The following is a 25,032-nucleotide window of genomic DNA, read 5'->3' as shown; positions in this document are numbered from 1 at the left end:
AGTTAAAGCACATCTGGCTGACAGACTGAGGAATCCAAGAGCAGAACCCAGCGTAAACTCGGAGACTGACGAAGAAAGTCAGGAACTGCCGAAGCAGGATGGGAAGTGAAAGCCAAGTCAGATTGCCAACCCAGGGCAGAAAAGCAGTTGCAGGTGGCACTGATCCGTGGAATCTGGTGAACGCAACTTTTATGGGTGATCCAAGCTGGGTGTTTTACAGGATTTCGTGCTGGAATTGTAGATTCACCCCACTGATCCATGGCTTCAGTGGAAGCAACAGGAGAGACGGGAAGACTTTTGGACTGGATGTGGGCTGGATTTCCTTCTGAGATGCAGGTTAGGAATGCCAAGACACTGCCCGGTGTGGAAGGATAACTCAATGACAGAGCAGCAGATTAGTGGCAGAGCAGGGATTAGATTTCCCGGATATGATGGAATTAGCACTTGTTAATTGGAGGCAGGTGGTTGGGACAATCAGTCCCAGTGAGTCCCAACAGCCCTGGAAAGTGTTCAACTCCTTGTGAAAATGCACCTGGTTTTTGGGGGGACTAAGGGATGCAAACTCTGGCTTATCCAGGCATAACAGAAATATGTATAAATACTTAAAACATTTATCTCTAGCTGTGGAAAACTTTAATGACCTCAGCTGGCACCCCTCATGAGCTACACATATTGGTAATTGGGTTATATGTTTATACATTTAGGTTTTTTTTTCTAAGTGAATCTTTTTATCAGTAGCTATGATCAACTTAGTTATATGCTTATAAATATAAACAAAATTAACATACATGTGTCCTGTCAGCAAGTAATATTATCATTGTAGCTATTTTGCTAATGTGTCATATTTTTTTGCTGCTGTCACATGCTGCTGATAGTAGGAAAAAATATGTTGTAATAATTAGATGGTGTGATTTGCATGGATTCCAACAGATAATATCTCATCTTTGACCATTCAAAGCTCCGGTGGACTAAGTCTGCATTGACTAAACCATACTGCTTGACCTCATTTAGATTTAGATTTTATTTGGACACACAGTACCTCTGAGACAAGATGAACGAATAAGGATAGCATCTCTTGGCGACTAACCAAAGTGACTTGCCAAACTTTTTGAATTATTAACCTAAAATATTCTGCACCATTACAGCAAAATTGTACATTTAAAAAAATAAGGTGTAAAGCGGGGTAGTTTTATTACACTGTCATGTTCTTCAAAGGCGAAGACAATTGGTCCGCAGGGATGAATAAAGGGATTCTCCATAGCTTGCACAAAACATTAATAATCCAAAGATACAGTATCTCCCCTTAAATTTATAAATACTCTAGGTTTCTTTATGGATTGCATTGGGAAGTGATGTATGTTTGGAAATTCAATAAAAAGAAGAGAGTCACACTGGCATATCAGGCAGAACCAGTAAAACATACAAATAATGCATCGAACACTGCAAGGCATTGGTGATCTGAATGTAAAGCCTAAAGAGATAAAACTGTAGACCAGGCCACAGATTAGTCCCAGGGTCAATGCAATTCAAATGTTCGACATCCATATGAACTGAGCTTAGTGATACCAGATAACACTGTGTTCAAAGGAAACTGGATTAACTGGATGGTTTCAACACCTCTCCAGCATTCAATATTTAGTACTGGTGTTTGCCAATGGAAACAGGATTCTTGTTGGACAACATGATGGAAACCCTCGTTAAAATATTACCATGGTCAGTAACAGCATTTTCACAAGAGTGTGGTAAAGTACAATAAAATAATGAGACTTCTCCAATCATGGGAAAAGTGATGGAATCAAATTGAAGCACTGGAAAGCAAATAATGTGATAAATGTACTTAAATGTGCAATATTGCCATGCAGATCTACTATGTTAAACATTTATTCAGAAAATAGTCCTTCCTTCATACATCTTAGTGGTGTTTTCTCGGAGAGATAATTTCAATGATCTCCTCAGTTAAGACTCTGCCATCAAGGAGACAGATATCAACTCCATCCTGCAACACTCACTCAGAGATAAGCTTGGAAGCCCCTGATGAGATGAGGAAGGCAATTAAGTAGATGAAAAAACAATGTGATGTCTGGAAATGAGGAAGTCTCTGGTAAAGTCAGTAAGCAGTTCAGACTACTACCCAGGATCACCTCAGAGAGAGAAAGAGTAAGAGCAAAACATCTTAGGACTTTGAAACCATTCAGTGACAACAGGAGCCGGAGAAGAGAGACCAGATCAATAACCCATCCAATCCTACTTCAGAACACATGATGACTCCGAGGCTGTCAATCTTAGATTGGCCTCATCTGCCTTCTCCAGACCAACAATGGAAGACCATTACCATGGGCTATGGGAAATGCCAAGAGACAGAAGTGTTTTGATGGATGATAAAAAATGTTTTCCAGTTTGGCGGTGAAAACAGAGATGGTTGAGAAATGGTTTTGAAAAATTTCATTAAGATCAACAGGAATCATTTCAAAGTTTTTTGTAAAAGTGCAATTATAATCATTGAAATTCTAATCAATAAATAGAAGTATTGCTATAATGCCTAATGCTAGATAATATACTTATAAATCCTTTACTATTAATATGTTTTTGAAAGCAGGGAACTGACTGTATTCTCAAAATGTTTTGAATGTCTCTCCATTTGTTTTTCTCGAGGTAATCAAGATCTTACAGTATTTTTCTTCAATTCTTCAGCAACACATGCCTTTTCTGTCCCTCTTTAAGAACAGGTGAGCTCCTCAATGTGTTCCTCTCTCTTATTCTTGTGTTTCCATTAGATTCTATACGAATTCCATTACAGTGATTCCAATTTCAAATAAAAGAAAACTACGCTACTTACCAAAATATGAAGGTAGGATTAGGGTGAATTTTTAAATAATAGAATTAAATCAAGCAGCAGTTTGAGATGACTTTAACTTGTTATTCCTGACAGAAATGATCTGAATGTATTATTAAGTACCCTCTTTCTAGCTTTTGCACAAATATTCAGATATTACACAGCAAGGGCCAACATTGTACTGTATATTCATACAGTATCTACTCAATTGAGAATTACAAATAATTTAAAACATCTTGTCTTTTTTCCTTATTTTGCTTGGTATATATCCTCTACAAAAAATTGAAGTTACTTCAGGCAATTTATTGACAAAACTTCTAATTGAATTCTGATGTAGTTCAAATATAAAAGTTTTCCTCAACTAGAAATTCTAAAATGAAAGTGTATTTCTGATGCTGCAGAGATTTGCATGTGGGGTGTACATATTTAGGCTCTAAATCCAAATCCAAATATATGAATATCTATTTTAAATGACTCACTTTCTCAGATTTCTTTTGTCTGAATAGAAATAATAATAGTAAACCATGAGGTGGCTGCATTATACTAACCTTTGCCACACTTCCCTGCTATGAATTTATCTTTTAAGGTAATTACCAGTTGTTAAGCACAAAAAAGTAAATTTATACCTTACCCCATCTGTCCAGCTTTCTGTAGTTGCCATAGCAACATGGACAGTGGCTGTTGAAGGCTCCTTATCAACAACAGGGCTGAACTGCAGTAACTTTACTTTAAAAAAGCTTTGTGTTCCAGAATATTACATTCTTTTCTCAATTATTTTAGATTCCTGGTGCACTGATGCTCCGTAAGGCTTGGGTCCATTTCTAACAACTCAAAGGTCACTGTCACATTTGTAAATCCCTTAATCTGTGCGAAAAGGGAAAAAAAAGTAAGAAATTGAACTTAGTATGAGGTTCTTATGCAGGGAAATTATTTTTTTTCTCTCAAGATCTTTTGTACTCAGATTTCTTTATCCTTAGCACAACTCAAACCGACTGGTGGTTATTAAGTAGTCTTTCTATCAGGTGTTATTATTCTTGTTTTCTCTCTGATTTCTCCTTGGTTGTTCTTTTTAAAGAAAAGCACTTTTAAAGATGCTTAAATGCTTTTACATGAATTTCATTGCATTGCAGCTATTACAGTATGTTAGAAACATCCCCTGTGCTGTTCATATCCACTGCAGCAATATGTGTTACTTGTGCAGCCAAGGGAGTATTAAGTGGATTTGCATTAATTGTACTGCAGTATTGGTGAATTAATAAATTATATTTACAAGTTTCGGTTAATTCTGAGTACATAAAAACTCTATTCTAGATCTCCATTCACAACACTCTCAGAACTGTAAGGCGTGTGCTTTGGTAAAAACCTGAAACTCCTGTTTCAAATACAGAATTTATTCAGACAGCAATTACTGAAATTCATGCCACTCTTTTCTTAAATTAGTAATATGTTGATCATATTGCCTGATAATGAAAGTATGTAGAAACTTTACCAAATGACCCAATCACGATCTCAGCTATTCACCAAAATAACTCATATCTATATTCTTAGAACAGCAAATGAATAAGAAGTCATAATTACTAAGCTAAATACCCACACCCAGCCTACTGTATATACATTAAACAGCTTACTAGTAGATAAGTATCATAATACTATTGCATAAGGAAAACTGTGTGTGTATACATTTGGTGTCTTAAGGATCTCTTCATATCAAGGTACAAAGACATTGCTGCTCACAAACCAGATAATATGCAAATATATGAGAAAACTTTTTCTTTCTTTTACCCATTTAAAATAAAGGAAGGATTGTCTTTTTTAAGGATAAGATTGTGAGGTAACATTTTAGTGAGGTAACTAAAAAATGTGCTTCAGCAGACTGATGCAAAGATCCTCTCTTTAGCTGTGTATCAAAGACACAGTACACAGTAGAATTTTTTATATTGTTACAGCTGTTTTTAAAGATCATAATCTTTAAATTTTCAGTAGTTAACATGAATTCAATTTGCAAACAATGAGAAATATTTGCTTTACCTTACTAACTGTTCAAAGTAAACATAAAATCCATCATTTTTAAGTCATTTCTGTGGTTGGTCTAAAGTAACAATCTGAAATTCATCTTTTAAAATGTGGTTGGGTTAAATTATATTTGCAGATGTCACCGTAACTCTGGGAATAAAACTGAAATTGATGTTACAAATACACATGCACACACAAGTAAAAAGACCCAATTGTTAACTCCATAATAGAGATTTAAAAATTAATATGTGCATGAAGGAAGCACATCACAAATACCACTGACATAACAGCAACTGAGGAGGTCATTGCCGAGCAGAAGGCTTTAATATTTTATGAGGTTTGTTTTTTTCAATCACTTTGAAATTGTTAATGGCGGCAGGAGACATAAGGTGTTAATAGTTTTATTTCATTTCCATCCCATCTTCTTTTGAAAGCCTCTTCCAATGAAGGGAAGAAAAATACATAGAGGCCTTGATTAAAACCTTCTCTGGGACCATTTACAAAGGTGTCAAAATACATAATGGGATATCTTTGTAGGTAATGTTGTGTTTAGAAGCAACTACAGGGTAGGTCTGCTCCAGCATCCTCTGAGTGGCATTTTGATTAAAGCAGGCAGTCATAGTTCATCCTCCACCGATGTACACCACAGCTTCATGCAATTAAAGTGTATATAATAACTGTGCTGGAGAACTCAGAGAAAGATATAAAGGGTTAGGCTGTAAAACATTTTTTGCACCCTGTTATAATGATTACTCATTTATTCTTTCACAGGGTACACAGTGTATCCGCCAACTAGGGCCCAGCAGAGGATACACCAGAAAGGGGAAGTCTCACAGGAAGCTATTAACCCCCGCTGATTTGTGTTTCAGTGTTTAGGAGGTTGCTTAATCAAGGGTCTTGGCAGCAGAAAATGAAATTGGACTGAGGCCATTGAGCGTAATGAGCTACTGTGCTAAAACTACTGCTATTATGGAGTGGAATGCTCCCCCAGACTGGTGTCCATTTGAGTAGATGCATGCATGGAAATAAAAAGATGTACAGTGAATAATGTACAAGATCTTAAATGGAATTCCTGTTCCAAAATCCTGTTATTGTGAAGGGATACACCAATCTTTATATCCTTGTAAACTGGTAAGTCAAGGTGCTTAGTGATTGTACTTTGTGATCCTCAGAGCTCAACAAAACAAAAAAATCTTATTTTTACCATCAATGGAAATCAATTCCCCCCCCCCCCCAATACTTTTTTCCTGAAAACTATTTTGCTTCTGCATGAATACGATGTCATATCAATGCACTGTATGTGTACGTCTGCACAGGCCCGATTTATCTAGGTTTCAGTTAGCACACAGAACAAAGTCAATCAAGAGGACAAAACTAATAAGAAAACATTTGAGACGTCAATACGAGGACATATTAAAAGGCATTTGAGATGAGACTCCCCTTAATATAGGCTACAGTATAAACAGACATGTATCAGCCTCCTAACAAACAAGCAAAACCACAAGGATCAAGTTAAGAAATCACTGTCTTTTTTTTTCTTTGCATTGCTCATGATCAAGCTGAAATTAAATGTCTTGCTCGGGAAAGCTAACATGCGGCTCCAAATAAGAAAATATATTTTGCTCCACATGAAAACTGTGTTTACATTGTCAGCCTATACAAAGTCTTCTTCAGACAGCTCCTGGATTAAACTAGAATGATCTTATTGATTCTGAGTTGTCGAGTTCCTTAGCCACCAGCAGGTGGCATGTGTGTATGATTCGTATGAGTCTGTATATTACAATTATTACAACCTGAACCATTGTACGTCTGCACACCTACAGTATTTCTGCTTCAAAACCTGACACTAGACAGCTTGTGCCTTTCAACGAACTTGATCTTTCAAATAGCAAAATAAACAGAGAACTGATTATGCGCGAACAATAATAGGGTATAGTTTCTGTTTTGCAAATCTGTCCCATTTCTTCTTCTCATTACTTTTTCTACAATCAACATTCCACTGTCAGTAGGGTCTAGTACAGCAGGTACTAATGATCTATAGATGTCTTGTTTCTTAATTTAGATTCAGACAATGGACTTATTTCTCACTTTAAAAAATGGAATATCTCTTCTTGCTAACAAAACATTAACAAGTTTAGATGCTGTGTGTCTATTCTCCTTTTGTTGTGCCTGTAACAACTCCTTCATGTATTACAAACCCCTGCAGTGTAAGAGTGCCATCTGTTGGAACATTTTCATTAAATGAAACAGTTTTTACACAGGAGATGTAGATAATGCAAGGAATTGGGTTTCATCTTTAAAAATCATGATTTAAATTGCTTGGAAATTTAGAATATTACTTATATTCTAGCTAAAGCTATTATATATTCTAAAAAGGAATTTATTTGCGACGTATTGGAGTATAATTGGTTTGGGGGTTTGGATTACTTTTAAGGATTAAGGATAGGTTTTAGGATTTAAGTTGGAGATTGACATAAATACTGAAAAGTTAATTCAACTGTGTAACAAAGTCATTCAGAAGTTCCAGGATGATAGGAAAAGTTTCAGAAAACAATGTTTTATGGAGAAGATGTAGACATTTGCATATTCTTCCACTGAGGTAGTCAATAAGGTCCGCAGAACTACCATAAAGAACGGCTGTAGCACAGATCAGTGTCACATTGATGGGTTTTGTCCTTAATGAGAGGGATCCGAAGGAGGGAAATACATCGAAGGTGTAATGGTCTAGTCACATCTGTCAGAAAGCACTGACAAAGACATATCAAATTTTATTTGATGTATAATGTGTAATTTTATCTTAGTGTTCAGTAGCATTTTGTATATTAAGGCAGCTTATACTTTTTTAAGTCACACTATAATCAAAACCATCAAACAGTACAAATACATTTAAAACAACGGAATTGTCAATTATTTTTCTGATATATACACACACAGGATTTGTCTATGAGCCCTTAACCCACATGGGTAGAATGTGACGGTGAAGAGAGGCTCCGATCGCTATACTGGCAGTTTGTCTTTTGACCTTCTACAAACTCCACTGCGACTTACCGGAGGTAAAACGCAGATTGCTGGAGAGGTGTGCCCTTTGCTGGTGTCAGAGTAACCCTGAAACCTGTGGCCACAGTATGCTAGTGACATGATCCACAGGCTCACAGTGCTACAGTAGGTGCTGTCCCTGACACCTGCTCGATGAAGTGGGCACAACTTGCAAATTGAAGCTTTAGGACAGGGATTTCAGACTTCCTTGAGGTCCTAGAGGCTTGTGGTTTTGATCCAACCTAGTTCAACACAGTTGGCCGTATTATTTTATTAAAGGCCTAATCTTGATATTCTTTATATTCTTGTCTGAGGTGCTGTACAGCTAGATATAAAAACCCCAGCAAAGCTTCTATACACTCTACTGCATCTCTGCTTAAGAAAATAATTAGGTTATTGGCTGTACTAGCAATGCATGATGGAACAAAAGCCAGAAGACACCAGGCCCTTGAAGAACTGAATCTGAGAGCCCTGCTCTAGGAATAGGCAAGCCTAGTGACAGCAAAAACTACAGTTCTGAAAACACATGCTTTGCTTTGTGTCTTGAGGTAGGTTTACTTCTTTATTTTACTCTTGTGGTTGACAGCTAATCTAGGGACTCCTTTGTTTGCCCAGCTTAGAAAAATACATAGAAGCACAAGGCCAGACTCAGACAGCCTCTCTCTACCTGGACAGAACGCCAGTCCAGTACAGGACCACAGGCTGCAGAGAAAGGAATGATTTAGAGTGCCGGTCTGACTTAGTCAGCACGTCTCTAGATGGTAAAAAGAAACTAGAGCTCCAAAGCAAAAATAATGCAGGGAAAACATATAAATTCCACATTCTGAAGAAATACCTTTTCTGCCCAGGTTAGGAGCATCATAGTACAGACACAAACCTTATTGATTGAATTGCAGCTCCATTTAAGCACTCTAAATATATACCAACTTCAATGTGATTGCTTAAGACTCAGCAGGTCAAGAATATTCCGTTTATATTTGTTCAAATCTTAATTTGTTCTTCTAAGTTGGTGCTGTTGAAAATAAACCACTGCTGTTACTAAATAAAATACAAAAATACAAAAAATACATTTTTAATAATAATATGTTGCTATTGGCTGTGGTTGCCTTGGTAACAAAGCACAAGCCACAGTGCAATTATTTATTAATGTTAATAAGCCAAAAATGTTGCCAGCATATCAGCATAGCAGATTTTTTTTAATTTTTAGTTTATATGCAACATTATAATTTTTCCATTTCACATTAAAAATAACATGCCCATTCTCCTCCCCCCATCTTGAAAGCAAACAGCACTCAAAAGATTTTTGCCACATGTAAGATAGAATATAATTAATTAACGAGAGCTTTCATTGCCTTCTTCTGAGCAGGAGATAACGCCTGTGCATGTCAGTATTATTGGCATTCTTGGCTTTCATTCCTATCTAAAAATTATCCGATGAATGTGAACAGGAGACAGATAAGGTTGTGCAGTGCAGTTCATAAATCAATCTTAGCAAAAAAGACAGTAGATATGAATGGCCTTCCAGCAAGTAAATGAGAGACCAAGTGACACTACAAAGTAATACAATTAACCGTGGTTTGGGAATAAGAGGGGATACCATTCATCATGTGTCAAAACAAGCACTCAAAGCCTATGTGTTGGGAAGACAAAGTTCTCTATGAGAAAGAAGCTGATATGAAATCTGTACCAATTTGATTTTTTTTTCCTTTATCGTGTATGCATTTTGAGTGATGCCATGAGCCATGAACCAGACCAAATATTAAAAAAGACCCAAAATATGTATGGTATCCTCTTTTTTAATTAAGGGATATGATTTTAGATGTGTAGACGACATACATTTCATACTCTCTATGTTAGCATAGGACTCTCGGTACTTACTGCACAATGTTAACCTACCACCAGCACATTTTTTGTGGTGCTTTTTTGTTATGAACAGGGGAGAGGATAGCATGAGAAGCTGAAGGGGTCCTACTAAAAACTTTCAAAAACTCGTCATTAATGTGTGCAGATGCTGTTAGAATGGCACACTCAGCTAATTGAGTAGTTCAGGTAAGGAAATGATAACATACTGGAATGAAAACCAACACTAGAATTGGCTTGCATTGACCCAGGCCATATCTAACTTGAGCCCCAACACACACACAAACCCATTTTCTTGGGTCCTGCAGGATCACCACAGACTTTTGACAGTGATGTTTTTTAAAAAAAGCAATCTGTTTACAAATCTACCACTTTATGATTGTGTTTGCCTTATGTAAGAGATTATAGAAAGGGTCAAAGCACATTAAAACATCAGTAAATAATTAAATCATTCCTGTTCGAAGATTTTCTGCTGTTTAGCTTTTTCGGCCCACTCTTGATGCTTAAAGCAGCCTCGGCTCATGCCAGATGACAAGCGCTCCAGATAAAACAAATTTCAGGAAGGGCTTCCCTCCCGGGTTCAGACGTGTGCTGTCAGGCATGCTCCTGCACACTATCTGACAGCACACTCAGGAGCACAAAGTGCCGGAAACGCAAATGTCTGATCTCACCTAGGCACTGGCTTTTACAGCAGTAAAAGTGCTGTCAGTGCAATACAAGCCCCAGGTATCGTGACAGCACAAACTGACAAGAGACAGCACAACCTCTCTACATCACTAGCAGTTTGCTTTATTGAGTGAAATAATAACAGGAAAAAGCACCAAGAATATCTATCCGCTCTCTGTCCCAGGCTCTCTGTGGCTGAGGTGTTTGCTTGCTTCCTATTGCAATCATGGTGTGTTGTTAATATGTATTTTTCGGAGTATTTCTTTCCATCTTTCTTTTTGACTCCGGTTTAACTAAGAGCCTATTTGCTATTAACACGATCTGAAGAAATGTGGCAGATGAGAGCAGACCTTTTGGAAAATGTAGCTCCTTTAGTTGCTACCAGTTTAAAGATCTGAAGATCTTATCCAGGAATTTTTTGAAGGATTCCTTGGGTCATGCCTTGCCATCAAAGCTGGATAGATTGAGTCTGACCCCTACAATCTGTAGTGTGAAGAAAGGCTCCTTGTGTTCAGTATTAAATGCAAGCTTCTTAATATCTGCTTCTTCTTAGTATTGAACCGAAGAATCGGTGCAGCATCTGAAGCTGCTGGAAGCACTGGAAGTGTGATACCTTGCAGATATACTGGTTGTCACATTTTAAAGACAACAGACTGAACCTGTGTGTAATATATTAAAGCCCACATCAACTATTCTTCATAGCAGCTTAGCTACACTTTTGCAGGGCCAATGTGAATGCGATATTAATATGCATGTTTTTACCGTCTTTACACTTACATCCTCTTTGAAAAGATACGTGCCTTAAATTTGTCTATAATGGGCAACCAGGAGCCGTTATATCAAATATATTCTAACAGTACTACTTTCTTGGTGCTTAGAAAGAACCGAATTGAGAAACTTCTATTTGCCAACGTCTTGAACAGCATGGTTATAATTCTGAAAAACTGCCTAAACCAATCAAGAAAAAAAGTAACGAGATGAACATTCTTTGCATTGTAAAACTGCACAATGCTTGTCCAATTAAACGGAATAAGGTACTTAAGGAAGAACAGTCTCACTTAAGAAATTTAAAGAAGGACACAGTGTTAGTGAACAGAACTGGGGGGATATCTGTAATTTGTTTTATTCCATGTAAAATAACTCTGTTCCCTGCCTCCCTCTCTGTCTTTTTGTGCAGGTCCCCAGCATAGTGCAAGTCCTGCTCATGCGGATCATTCTCATTCCTGCACTCCCCCCAGTGTTGACAGCAGTGAAACAATTTGACACCGTGTTCCTGTTCTTATTATTACAGCACTAACCCACTTTGTGAGCCGCACTGTGGCTCATTCTCTCCTTAATAACACAGGTACCCAGGAGTGGCAGAGCAGCTAATGAGCGTATTTTTTTTCTTTTCTTTTTTTTCCCACTCTACTCTTTCTGTTCCACTTTCCTGCTTCTGCATCCCGGAGAAGCCACAAGCTCACCCCCCCCCCCCCTCCTTCCCACCACCGGGGGGAAAAAGAAAATCAATAGTCAATTCCATTTCGCAGGCCAAGTGTGACAGGTACTAGATGAAAGTGGATTGGATGCTTGTAAGAAGCAGGACCGTGCAGCTGAGGTTGTCTTTTTCTCAGGCAGCTATCAAATGCATTAAGCCCAGTCTTGCTGTTTTTCCTGATTTCCGAAGGAGGCATTTAGACAAACACATATAAATATATGGTACAGAGCCCTTGCGGATGTAAGCAAGGGGAAAAAAATAACAAGGCTGCAGATGATGAATGTAAGAACTTGCCCTGAACAAGAAACAATATGCCCTTGTTAGCTGCACTTCTGGACCTGTGTGAACTTTGTTAATCGCGTCCACTGGAGACAGAATTGATTAACAGCAGCCCTCTAACACACTGGTTCCAATCTATACGAGCTCCTTCTGATGCATAAACCCTGCCTGCGTTTGCCATCTGCCCCCGTAAAACCATATCTCTTACTCGCAGGAGGGCAGAATACCAATTGGAATGATTCCTCTCACTGGGGTTAAATCTCAATGTGTGTAATAAGAATCATAAGAAAGTTGCAAATGAGAGAAGGCCATTTGGCCAATCTGGTTCATGTGGTTGATGTTAGTTTATGATCATCAAAGATCTTGTCAAATTGCATATCGAAGGATCTGTTTCAAACAACATGGCGGGGAAGTTTGTGCCTTACTGCCACAGCCTATTGTGTAGAGATGCTCTGTGTGTTAATCTCTAAATGCACATCACCCTAGTACCTGTTTTTACCCATTTTGAACCAGTCCTGAAGAAATTATGTAGTATGCAGCTCGGCATTGGAATTGTCACATTTTTGGGGTGTCAAATTGAAACTGTGTGCAATATTAAAGCCTGTGTCAACTATCCTTCATAGAAGCCTAACCACAGACAATATAAAAGACATTGTGAATCCAATGTACAATCGAACTTAACAGGCTGCACAGTTTAAAAGTACTGTACATTGCACAGGCTGTGTATGCATCTGTACATACTATTTATATCTTAAAAGTCAAGGCTTTATAGTATGATTATTCGATTTTTTCCTTAATTGTTCTTAATGGATGAATACAATATAAACATGAAAAGATATTTAATATTTAATAAATTGATATAATTAAATAATAATGTTACTCAGCAAAATATGGTATCAATATTTATATCTAACACATAATGTGTAAAACAATGAATGAATAGACTTTTACAGCGCTAAAGTAAAATGTAAAAAATATTACAATTTATACCATATACATACTTGCATATTTGAGCAATGATTGTAAATACTGTATTTAATTCTTCATTTACAGGTCAGAACTAATTAATCACCTATTAAATGTTTACAAACATTAATACACTTTGCAATAAAATGATTATTTAGAAAGAACCAACACAGTATCGTTGTTAGAATGAGTGATTTTCATCATGATACAGTGAATGTTCTTCAAAACAGCCCAGGGTAGGTGATCACACATATGGTTCATCTTCAGTTGGAATTTTTCAGCTCTAAATCAATACTTTGTGATTGATCCAAGGAACGTGAGCAGCTAAATAAGTCTGGCAGACTCTGTAAACAGTCACTCCTGCAGGAGAGCATATGATATAGATTTTGTTGTTGTTGTTGTTGTTCACAAACAATTATGCTTTTGATTTAAACTCTTTGAGCCACAGTTATGATTCATATCACATCATAAAAAGGTAAAAACATCCTGCTTCCCCTATATTAGCCAAGCCATTCATATAGATAGAAAATAAATATAAAAAAATATGATTTAACAAGATCGAACATTTTAATATATCAATACCTCAGTCCAAACCTAGGTATTCTTCTGGGAAATTTCGTAACTCATTATATTTGAGGGAAAAAAAATATTTCTATTATACATCACAATTACAATTATCGTTTTCCTTTTTTATGTTTTGCTTTTCAGTTTTTAATGTTATAAGAGTGTACATTTTGCATTATGTTTGTGTTTTTATCTGTGTGTAAATGAATTTCTAGAACTAATAAGATCTTGAAAAGACTTTAGAATCCTATTTGTATTGTTGATCATTTTCATTCTATGAAGATGATATCCAAAGAATATTTGTAATGGAATTACACATTTCTAATCTATTTGTCCATTGCTTACACAGAAATCACTCCACTCATCAGAAGCAAACCTCATCATGAAAATTTAACATTTCAAATAATCCTAAATGCTTAAAATTGTTGTAGTTATTTCCAATTGCTTCTAACTTGGCCTGACATATTGGTCTGAAAATTATCTGTCACATCTTTGGATTTAAGTTAATTATTGCAAGTTGAAGTAAAAGTACATTAGAAATATCTTGCTTGAGACACGAGACAACATTCATATTCAGAGAGGGGTGTCAAATACAGTGCACACATTCATTGTTGTTTTAAAAGCTGCAACAAAAATCATTTGATCATTTTATAAGTTATCTCTATCGGCCAAGTACCAAATTTAATTCCTCTGAAATCCACATTAATTTCCCGTAGTAATATTTTATTTGTGTTTTTGTGAACTGTCGAACAAAGAGAACCATGATCTGCTCAAATGAAAGAAAAGTACAAGGATTCTCCTCAAATCTTTTTGTGCTCTTGCTCGCCATCCTGTGGTAAAGCCGGAATACTGCATGCTTTTTAAAAAATCATCTTCTGTGAAACGTTTCTTTTTGAAACTCCATGCAGAGCATACATTATTAGCTGAGCTGACAAGTTCCAAAAACCCAGATCTGGTGTGTTACAATCCTTATGAAAAAAAATGTATAATTATTTCACAATCCTATACACATATAGACTACGGAGATAGAGTATAAATCATACAGTTTTGGTAAGGCTGCAAAAAAATAGGAGAAGATACATTTAAAGCACTGAATTCCAACCCTGGTCCTAAGGAACCACTGTGTGTCTGTTGCTGTTCCAGCTCAGCTCTAAATCTCCAGCGTTGATTAATACCTTTAATTCATCTGCTTTCTTGATCAGTCTTTTGATGAGCCTGTTTCTGCACTCAGTCTTATGTTCAAGAATATTCCATTTAAAGGTATTTGTGGCGTGACCTGTAACCACGTAATATCAGCCTGCTTCCTCTTATTTCTGACTAAATGGCCCTTAAGCACTGATCACTTTGTGTTGAACAAAGGTGAGAATACCAGTTAATCAGACTCCTGCAATTATGGTTTCTCTCCTGCAAAGTCCAGTTGGTTACATTTTAGTTAAAACACCGGAATTAGAGCAGTTCTGAAACTCTGAAATTTGATATCAATTCTAGATCCCATTTGACCCTTTAAGAACTGAAAGGAAATTTTAAAATACGCCCTGTCTCAAAATCTGGTGTAAAACCCAGAAGAGACAATGGTCCTAGTCCTGGTACTGGAGCAGTGTGTCCCTGGGGAACAATGTTTGTTCTGGCTGAGCTCTTCATTATGTAAGCATATTGAACCTGTAATAGAAGTTTTTGTGTTTTAAAATCAGCTCCAGCTCTTAAACACCAAGACGTTAGAAACAAATATTTCCCTGCCAGAAGCTGGGTTTCAGAATGTTCTTTATTTACAGTAGGGTTTCTTGTTTCAAGTGGAATCTAAACAATGGGACTGTACCAAGGGAAGAATGCTTGATGTGAACTGGCAGTGTCATTCTTAACGGTACATGTGCTACAATTACTGACAACCAATTAAAGAAAAGTCATGAACAATCTGCATTGTTCAATCAAGCTCTGCTTGCAACGTTTCTTGGAAATAATACATATAAAGTAGATTACTTTCAAAATTGAGACCCTAGTGGAGATAACACACTTTAAACAGCTGATTTAATAAAGTGTTCAATAAGCTTAATTAATCAAGAGCTCAGTTGTAACAAAACCCAGAGTCACAGGGGATCTTCAGGATCATGATTGGGAAACATTGTTCTAAAGGCTGGAGAAAACAACATAATAGAGGTTATGATTGTTTAACTTAAAAGCCATGCTCCACAGATCACTTGTTCTTGAAAATAATGTTCTGGGAGCTGGGTGCTCTGCACCTGTACACCAACACTTGAATGAACAACAGGTCCTGTCTAGGTGTTTTTTACAGGTATGCATAATTCAGTACTTACAAACAGGTACATTATTTATATGTAATCTAGCTCTTTTAATTCGGTATGCAGAGCCGAGGGGTGAAATACCAACTGTATTCACATTGCTGCGCCTTAAGCAGAAAGGGATATTCATCAAATATTTATGTTTAGTACATTTGCTGTGTGCTTTCCTACCCCTGGTAGGAAAAAAAAAGTTATTGAATATTTTTTAAGATTATGTTTGTTAACATGTAATGTTCTATTTGTTTGCACACATTCATTGATTTGGAAACCGAGTTAAAACAGAGTGTGCCTTTTTACAGGAAGCTGATGCAAATTAAATAACGACCGCACGTTGTTCGGAGCTGGTGCCAAATGCCAAGAGTGAAACAGTTAAGCTTCTCCAACAGACTGCCGCTCATCGCTGTGCGCCTGGTGCTCTCTCGCGTAATACTCGAGAGTAAACACCCCAGAGTCTGATCACGTAGACTCGGGACTTTCTGCTGTTCAAAAGAGATCGTCGTTACTTTTTAATTAGTTGAAGAGAGGCTTTACAAAATCATCTGAGAGCTGAGGGAAATACTGAAGAAACGGTAAAAGAGTAGAGATTTACGCCTGTGTTGTGTTACATATGGTAAGCAGCAAGTGTTTTTTTTACTTGTTTTCTTGATGTGTGATATATAGTTCTTGATTTTATTTGTCAGTTTAACCGAAGGGTAGAGGAATCCGAGGTACAACATGTTCTCGGTTGTCAAGTTGAGTGTAGTTGAGAAATACTGATGTCTTACACTTGTTTTGGGTTGCATTGTTGCCATGGCGTTTTGTAATTTATAGTAACACCTGCCAACGTGTGATGACATTATCGGCCTGTTTTGTGATTTCTTTAACATTCTCATGTAAGTTTTTAGACTTCTTTTTTGTTATACCTTTACTAAAAGAATAATCAAAAAAGAGCGCCAAGCGAACTCTTCGGTCGGGAAACCCATTGATATAATTCTTTTTAACCACGTAAACCTCTCGTCGCCGTTTCAAAAGTAACCTGGTTGTCTACGAACGCCAAAAATAATGACAAATTCAAAAGTCATGTGAAGTCAATAGCGACGAACTGAAAGTGGGGCACTAACTTGCGATCAGAAAAGAAAAAAACCTTACTAGCGCTAGCCACAATTTGGGATTTAGTACGCGGCTCTGAAATAAAATGCGCAAATCCGTTGCAATGGACCATTGGTGTCACTCAGTGTAATTATATAGAGCATGTAATATTTTTTTTAAATATTAAAAATTAACAAGTCTTAAATGAATGTTAACAGCTGCGACAAGTATTGTGCATCATCATTTAACTGAGAGTAAGAATGTGGTGTCTTTCTGCGCTGAAGCTTTTACTGTGAACCCACAAACTGTAGCAATGTAGCTGCTCCATGTAGTCCACACCAGTCCCAGAGGCCAGCCCACCTATGGATTAGTTGTAGTTCCAGCCTAGCTAACTCTTAATGGAAGAAGCTCCTTGTTTGCACCATTTACAGCAATCCAATGAAGTCAATGAAGTGTTTGATTATTTAATTGATTACTCAGGTGAAACTCAAGCCAGTAGATGCAGTATGTGGGGCTCCAGTACCAAGGCCAGGACCACCTGCTCTAGTAGTGTAGACTAGAGCTATCCTCACCACTCAATTAAATAACTGAAAAACTAGTAGTTCTGGAAATAGGTTTGATTTAAAATCTCTATATGGTGATTGAAGGTTGTCTTTTAGCTCCTGTGTTTCATACGAAACTTAAGATCTCCAATCTTTTGCGTTAAAAAAAAACTCTCCAGATTCCAACCAAGCAGCATGTTAGTTCAGTTTTTAGCTGCTGTGAAAAGCAGCACATGTGTGACTCCCCAATTTCAGTAGCCTTTCCAGTCGAGATATAAAGCACAGCACTTGCAAAATATCGAGGCAGCGCCAGCCTCCTCACACTGGTGGTGATGAAATGGGCTTGCAGAAAACAAGATAGACTGGATAGATGTTTTTAAAAGTTGAAGCTTTTAAAAGAGAAATGTGCAGGACTCCCAGTACCCCTGAGTCTTATGACAGAACTACTCCTGCTTTGAAAATGTTTCCTATTTCTCTTTTAAAATCTGTAAACAGAACTCTTTTCTACTGGGCACCGGTATCTGAATTTACTAGAAGATTGTTAAAGCCGATTTTTTGAATCTCATCAGGAAAGGCTTTGTGTGTGCCGTTTCCTTCCTCTTTTCTGAAATCTTTAAAGTGTCAGTGACACAGTGGTCTCAGCACATTTCCTCATACTCCGCTTGTTCACATTCGATAGAATAATTTTCCATGTTTAGCAGCATTTCAGTGATAGCTCTGTGTGGGATGCGAAGGGTTGTAGTCGTGTACAGTATAAAGATGTGTCCTGTATAAAAAAAATCCAGAAACAGACTGATTAAAAACCAAGAAAGAAATAGTCATCTTATCTTCTTAAAGAGTCAAGCACTATTTTCCTGTACTTCTTCATTTTAAATTTGGTCAATGAACAATTGAATCAATTATTGTTATTAATATTCAGAATAGGGACTCTGATTTCAAAAGTCCTGTTTCTTATGTGGCCTGTTTATATAATTATTCATGTGGTTTATATTATTATTGACTATGGAATTCCAGGAAACACTTCTATTTTTTTTTCTTATTTCCGTTCTTTATCAGTTCATGCTGTGAGTGAACTCGGGTCAACTCGAGTACAGTGCATACAAGAGCGATTGACATGGCTGAAAAGAGGGAAAAACTGCCCCTCTTGATTTTGTTTTTAATATGGGTTCACTCCCTCACCGCCAATGCATTTAGGATGATCTATGTAGAGCTTAGTAAGAAAAGACAGCACAAAGTGTTTACGAAGAAACGTAGGTGTTTTTTTCAGGGTAGATATTCAGTAGACATATATGAACAGTGGAACAGGTAACAGGATTATTCCCTGCTGAAAAGAAAAGAAAGGAAACGCAGCGTTTCGGCCGTGGAGCCTTCTTCAGGTGTGAGCATGTGTTCTTTGGAACTGGGTAGGGATGTAATATAGAGTATGTAGTTGGTCTCTAGGATATAGCTGGGCACGGATGTAATATAGAGTATGGAACTGGGCAGGCATGTAATATAGAGTATGGAACTTGGTGGGGATGTAATGTAAGGTATATAACCATGCAGTCATGTATTATTGAGTTCACAATAATTGAGCACTACGAATATCTAGAAATGTAATAACATTGCTTAAAAAGTTCCTTTATTTTAATCACTTGACACCATATTTCATTATGAAAGGTTATAAATCCCAAAAGTAAGAAGTAGGGTAGTGTGGGAGAACTGCTTTGTCACGGTGTTCCAGCAAGAAGATATTGCCACACGGAGGATGTGTTGTAATTTTTTACCATAAAATCCGAACACAAACACATGTATGTGTATTTCCGCAGGTTTTTTTGTTCGGGGGGGGATGAAGGTCATAATTTACTTGTCTTGAGTGGTCAAGCCATCGTATCTCTTGCAATCCAAGATGATGTGTTAGCTGCCTCATCGGAAACCTACAAACAAAAGGTGACCTACCATAATCGAACCCTAATTAACCTCAGCATCACGAGCATGTCGCCTGTTCTGGGACAGTCGGGGTCCTGGTTAGGTCTAGGAGTTAGTCTTGTGGATCGAAATTCATTCGTGGAGACTTTCTGTTTACTAACCCAGCTGAAAGCCAGCATCAAGTGTTGCCTTTGTCTTGTGTGTTGAGCATGTGTGTCAATGGTATCATTTAATCCTGGTATTGGTTAATATAGAAAGGATCCACAGTCCTATGGTCTAGAACAGAAGAAAAGACCAAAAGGGCTTTCTGGTTGTGTTAAGCGTAATCTCTGTCCTTTTACAGTGGCAGATTTAAGTACAGGTGGTGACTGTCAGTCTTCACTGTAAATTAAGTCACTTTGGTCTTTCTTTTCTGTTTAAACATCTTAATACTTCCTGTGTTTTGGCTCCCTGCAGATTTCTATTCATCTTCTCTTCTACATATCCTGAAATGGTATATAACAGATCTAATTACCCGTTATTTTTAGTTTGAGCTCTTTTCCCACACTAGTTTGTGTAGCGGTGCGTGTGTAAAAAGTAAAATTAAAAAAACTTCATAAAAGTTCACTGCTGGCAGATATTGTCTGTTGACCTCTTCCTCATTCTACCAAATGCCTTTTTAGAAAACCTAATATCACTGTTGATCGCCATTTTAATCTCAAATGTGCTGCTTTCCAGGATCAAATGGGAAAACAACATGCATGAGCACGCACTTGTTATGGGCGCATCTAAAAGTTTTACAAATCCTCAAAGACATTAACAAAGTAACCCAATGGACTTCTGCAGAATCAACAGTGAATCGCAAACCAGGGAGCAGAAATAGGAATTCTGGCGCAGGGCAGATAAAATCGAGATCTGGGGAATCTGTAACAAGACAGCCATGTTGTTGAAACTGACACCCTGGCTTCTTTCAAGAAGCATCAGGACAGATCCTTGGATCAATGAGCTGCTAGCAACCACCTGAGCCAGAGGGACTGAATGGCCTCTGTGAGTTATTGCATCTTGGCCCTTCTGGTGCAATAGAAGATGGGTACTGATGTCCAGGTCAATAAAGCTTGCTTTTCTATGCAGCATACAAACCATCGCCTTCCTTGCAACATGTGTAATTCAGCCTATTTTGTAAACCATGTATCTGCTTGTTATGGTTTCAGCATAAGGGTAGGATAGATATATATGTACTGGACAATTTACATTCCATGCCTTTGGTAGATAGGTGTGGAAGTATGTATGTCATAAGTTAAATTTTCTTTTACATAAGGATACAATATTTGCTAAGGTGTGCCTGCTTTTTACTGTGTTTTTCTTCTTTGTTGCACACTGATGGGTTTAATTTAAATTTTGGTTTTCCCTCCCAAGCGTTAAAACAGTGATGGATGATGATATGTTTATCTTGGCCGTTCATCAAGACAGCTACTTTTCCTGCATGGTGAACCTATGATGTCTGTTGATGCTTTGATGATAAAAGAAATGAGCCAGTGAAGAACAGAAGACGGAGAGGCTCCCAAAATTAATTTGGAGGCAGCTGTTCAGTTATTTTGTTCACCCAATAACAAGTAGCTTTAAACTTTTTAATCGTTCAATCTTAATGGGATTAGATGGTTGTTGAAGGCAGGTGGTGGGGTTATATGGACCTGGATTCCAAGTGGCCAGAAATAGCAAAGATGAGAGTCTAATAAAAATATCAAGATGACATCAGTACGTTTGCAGGAGAAAAGTTGGATGATTGTCGTCAAAGAGACATTCATGGAAAAAAACTTCAAGTTATTGTCGTCACCTTGTCGTAATGATGGTTTTATCCTTTACTGAAATGGTAAGAAGTAAACAAGGATAAACTGTTTTTCTAAGTGTTCCAGATTATGTTTTTATGTTTTGACCACATCAAATAATATGTAAACAGGGAAGGTATACCTATTTGCACTCAAAAGCACATAACCCATACACCAGCACTTAATTAATTAATTTCCAATTCTAGTTCTATTGATAGAAATAGAATATTCTTATAATAGAATGGTTCTATTACTCTAACTTTAAAAAAAATAGCTTTAATGCCATAGGTGACTGTCACATGCTCCTCAGTGAACCCTAGCATAACGTGATGTGAGGAAAGGAGACAGAATAACATGTAATGTAACAGTGTATTTAAAACATTTGGTTTGTTTTGTTATGAATTGCAATAGGTGTTTGCTTGGTGTCTGCTTAAGTAGCTCATACGTGTAACCAGCCATTGAGTACACAGGAGCCGGTAGAGTTTTGGGGAAATAAATCATCTCATGATCTTGATACTACAAGCATTGTTATGCTGAGGTTGCCTGGCAAAAATAACATTGAGCAAGATCCTCTGAAGTAGGAATACAGGAACAAAGGTAATCTTAGGGACAGTGGACACTGAGATATCACAACAAGAAGATGTGAGTAAGAGAAGAACACTGCAGCTTGCCAAAGAAAGCAAATGACAGACATTAACTGAGTTGTTATAAGAGCCAAGCTGCTTCAGTTAATGTTTTGAGAACTGTTCATTAATTTGGAGAAAGTTCCCTACAAATAAATCCAAATTAAAAATGGAATTTTGTTTCCTTTTTCAAAACTGTTCCACAAGTAAAAGATAATTAGAAGCCCCATAAATAATTAGCTTTCAGCTTTGTAGAACAAGGGCAGATTCTGAGTAGAGAACTGCACTTTGCAAGGTGCAGATAAAAAGTGCAACTTGGGGAATTCAACTGCCATTTCTCCCAATCTCCACTTCCACTTCCCAGTTGAAGAAACCGAACCGAGAAAGATTCTCGGTTCACACAATTTAGAATACTAACCAATTCCTCACTTTACTATAAAAGTATACCTTTGGTTGTCTATTCTCAGGCTGAGGCAATGTTAGCTTCATCTTGTGGAGAAGCAGTGTTCCTTGTGCTGTGGTCGAACAGCAAATACACTAGGAGGCTGGCAAATTCTGGTATTGTGGGTAAGGTTGCAGCAAGATAGTGATCAATTTAAATTATAACGTGGTAGCCTACACTGCTGTTCAAGACTGTGGTTTTTTTATCGCATAATATGTGTCTATTTCAAAACACACGTAAAAGCATGATGAGGACCATCTTCAGACATGCCAATTGTTGGGCCTCAGAATGTACTTACACAAAGAAACATGGACCGACTCCTGTCCAATCTGGTATCTGGCTCACACAAACCATGGAAACACCTGCTAATTCTTGTTAGGGAAGATGTAATATAATTTTTGTCGTTTCCGAAAACAGGTCTAAAGTGCCAGTTGGATCAGTCTGCATGAGTTCACAATCAGGTTTTTTTGTACATAATTAAATTGAGTGATATGTAGTGATTACTTGGAAAAAAAAGATAGCCACAACAGGTATATATGTATGATGAATATACTGTATATGCAGTTTTATCCAGTTTGCTATTCCTAAATTCTCTTATGATGGAAGACTCTTTCTGGCACAGTGGAGTTCTGGGAGGATCATGAGAAACAGAGTGTGAATCCCGACAGCAGGCAAGCCACAGGTGGCAGACATAGAGCAACATATACTGTATACAACATGTACTGGTGATGTAATGACTCATGCATATTTATATATTTTCTGATTTTAAACTGGGTACAGATTTTGTAGTCCTACTGTAAATGTTCAGATCACCTAGAGCAAATGGAAAATTCAAACCTGACCATAGCAGCTGCTTGCATTCAGCTTTTCAGAAGCACACATACAAGATGTGATTCTCTTTGCCTTATTTCTGAGGAATTCTTTCAGTTATAATTTATGCAAGTTTACTTTCTTATGCCTACTCTAAGCTGAGAGACTAGCTGGCCATGCGAAAAAAGACAGCTAAAGAGGAATATACTGTTCTATAGCTGCGATTGATCCAGCTGGGATTTCTGGCATTTTGGAGAAACTAGAAGTTTTTCCTTTAAAGAAAATCTTGTTATCGTTCTGAGTGGAGCGTTGAGCTTGGTGTTGGGAAGATGGTGTAACTCCTGTAATTAGAGCTGAGGCTTTCATTGAAGACTTTGATAGGGAAGCTCAGTCAGAAAGTTCCTTATGCTCATGTGAAAAACAAAATGCCTATTCCACTTTGTGGAATAGCAAGCAAAGAAAATAAATAAGAGGATGAGAGTCTTATAATGCCAAAGTAAAATATTTTCTTATTTTATATCTGGCAGATAAATTATACTCTTAGAAGAATTCATTTATTTTCTAAATAAACTCAAGGTGAAACAACATACATGTTCTAAATGTGCAGGTCTGATCATAAGAATGTTCATTCTATAATAAAACTAACTGATGCCTTCATGACACTGTAGGTTTCATAGGACACCCGTCTTTATATGGAAAATGTTTTTGAAAGCTGAAAACAAATGCCTGTAGAATGCAAAATAGGGTATTCTGGTAAGAGACGCAACCTGCAAAAGTGAAATATATATTAACACTACAGCTGATTTGGAAAAGACATTGAGCCTTAATATTATGTGACAATTCCGTGTCTAATTTCAGTATGTCTATATATATTTAACCACACTTAGTGATTGAAATTCCTCTAAATCCACATTGCAAAATTACTACCCTGCCACTTCAATACAATTAAAAGAGTGACAAATACAAAGTGACGTGCATATTTTAGAATGCTAATTTGATCTTATATGTATCCCTTTCATTCCACGTCAGCTCCTATACATAAGTAGCACCTGTTCAGCATGTTAATTCCTCAGTATACTGCATACTGAACAATGGCTAGAAAATAGCAATAGGAATGACAAGCCAAAAACTGTTTCCTGGATTTCAGCTGAATTCTTTGTACCTTATGTGCCTTGTGTGCAAGGAACAGCCAAGAGTAACTGAAGAAATGTCTCGTGTGAGATTGGCACAGAACAGCAACAGAGCACAGGACATTTCTCAACTGTGTGGTTTAGCGTGCTGGCTTGAAAATCTTTATCTGTAAATCTTCTGTGCTTCAGGGTGAAGAAAAGGCAGCTGAGATCTGCTCAAAGTTATAAACGTGAGTGTGTGAATTAGGCAGAGGTACAATATCTTGGGGATCGCACATAGATGGTGTATGTGCTTTTCTAATTTAAGATGGTGTACAGTAGAAATAAATAAAAAAACATTGATGACTCAAGATGATTTGAGAAGACTGTTTCCCCTTTAAGCAATCAGAAGACAGGACTGACCGCTTTGCTCCAGTCGCTGGAGACAGTGGCACTGGATAAATATGACAGAGAGTTTTCAAGGACTGAGCCTTGTTTTCAAAAACAAGCGTTAATTGACTGATTTGAAACTTGCCACATATAAGGAACAAATTATAGGATGTAACCTTGTTTTCAAACCATGTGGATAAATTCACTGGATTTGTAGATTTACATGTACAAAGAAATTAGGATGCATGGTTTCCACTTAAATAAAGAAAAAGTAGTGAAATTTTAAATTGCACCTACAGAATTCAAAATATAATGCTTACTTTACAGGGCTATAGTGATCATTA

The 25,032-nt window shown here is 37.2% G+C and overlaps 1 protein-coding gene across 1 annotated transcript in view; it reads left to right on the top strand.

Annotated features, from left to right (window-relative positions):
* The first annotated feature begins 16,438 nt into the window (after window positions 1-16,438).
* LOC148820469 (granulocyte colony-stimulating factor receptor-like) overlaps window positions 16,439-25,032 on the top strand; it is a 29,450-nt gene continuing 20,856 nt past the window's right edge. Inside the window, exon 1 of the mRNA XM_088932326.1 lies at window positions 16,439-16,601. The gene's annotated coding sequence lies outside the window, so the exon portion shown is untranslated. The remainder of the gene's footprint in view (window positions 16,602-25,032) is intronic.

The sequence above is a fragment of the Atractosteus spatula genome, chromosome 14, assembly GCF_055471065.1.
Source record: "Atractosteus spatula isolate fAtrSpa1 chromosome 14, fAtrSpa1.hap1, whole genome shotgun sequence".
In the NCBI taxonomy this organism is placed as follows: domain Eukaryota; kingdom Metazoa; phylum Chordata; class Actinopteri; order Semionotiformes; family Lepisosteidae; genus Atractosteus; species Atractosteus spatula.
This window is presented reverse-complemented; position numbering and strand designations above follow the sequence as displayed.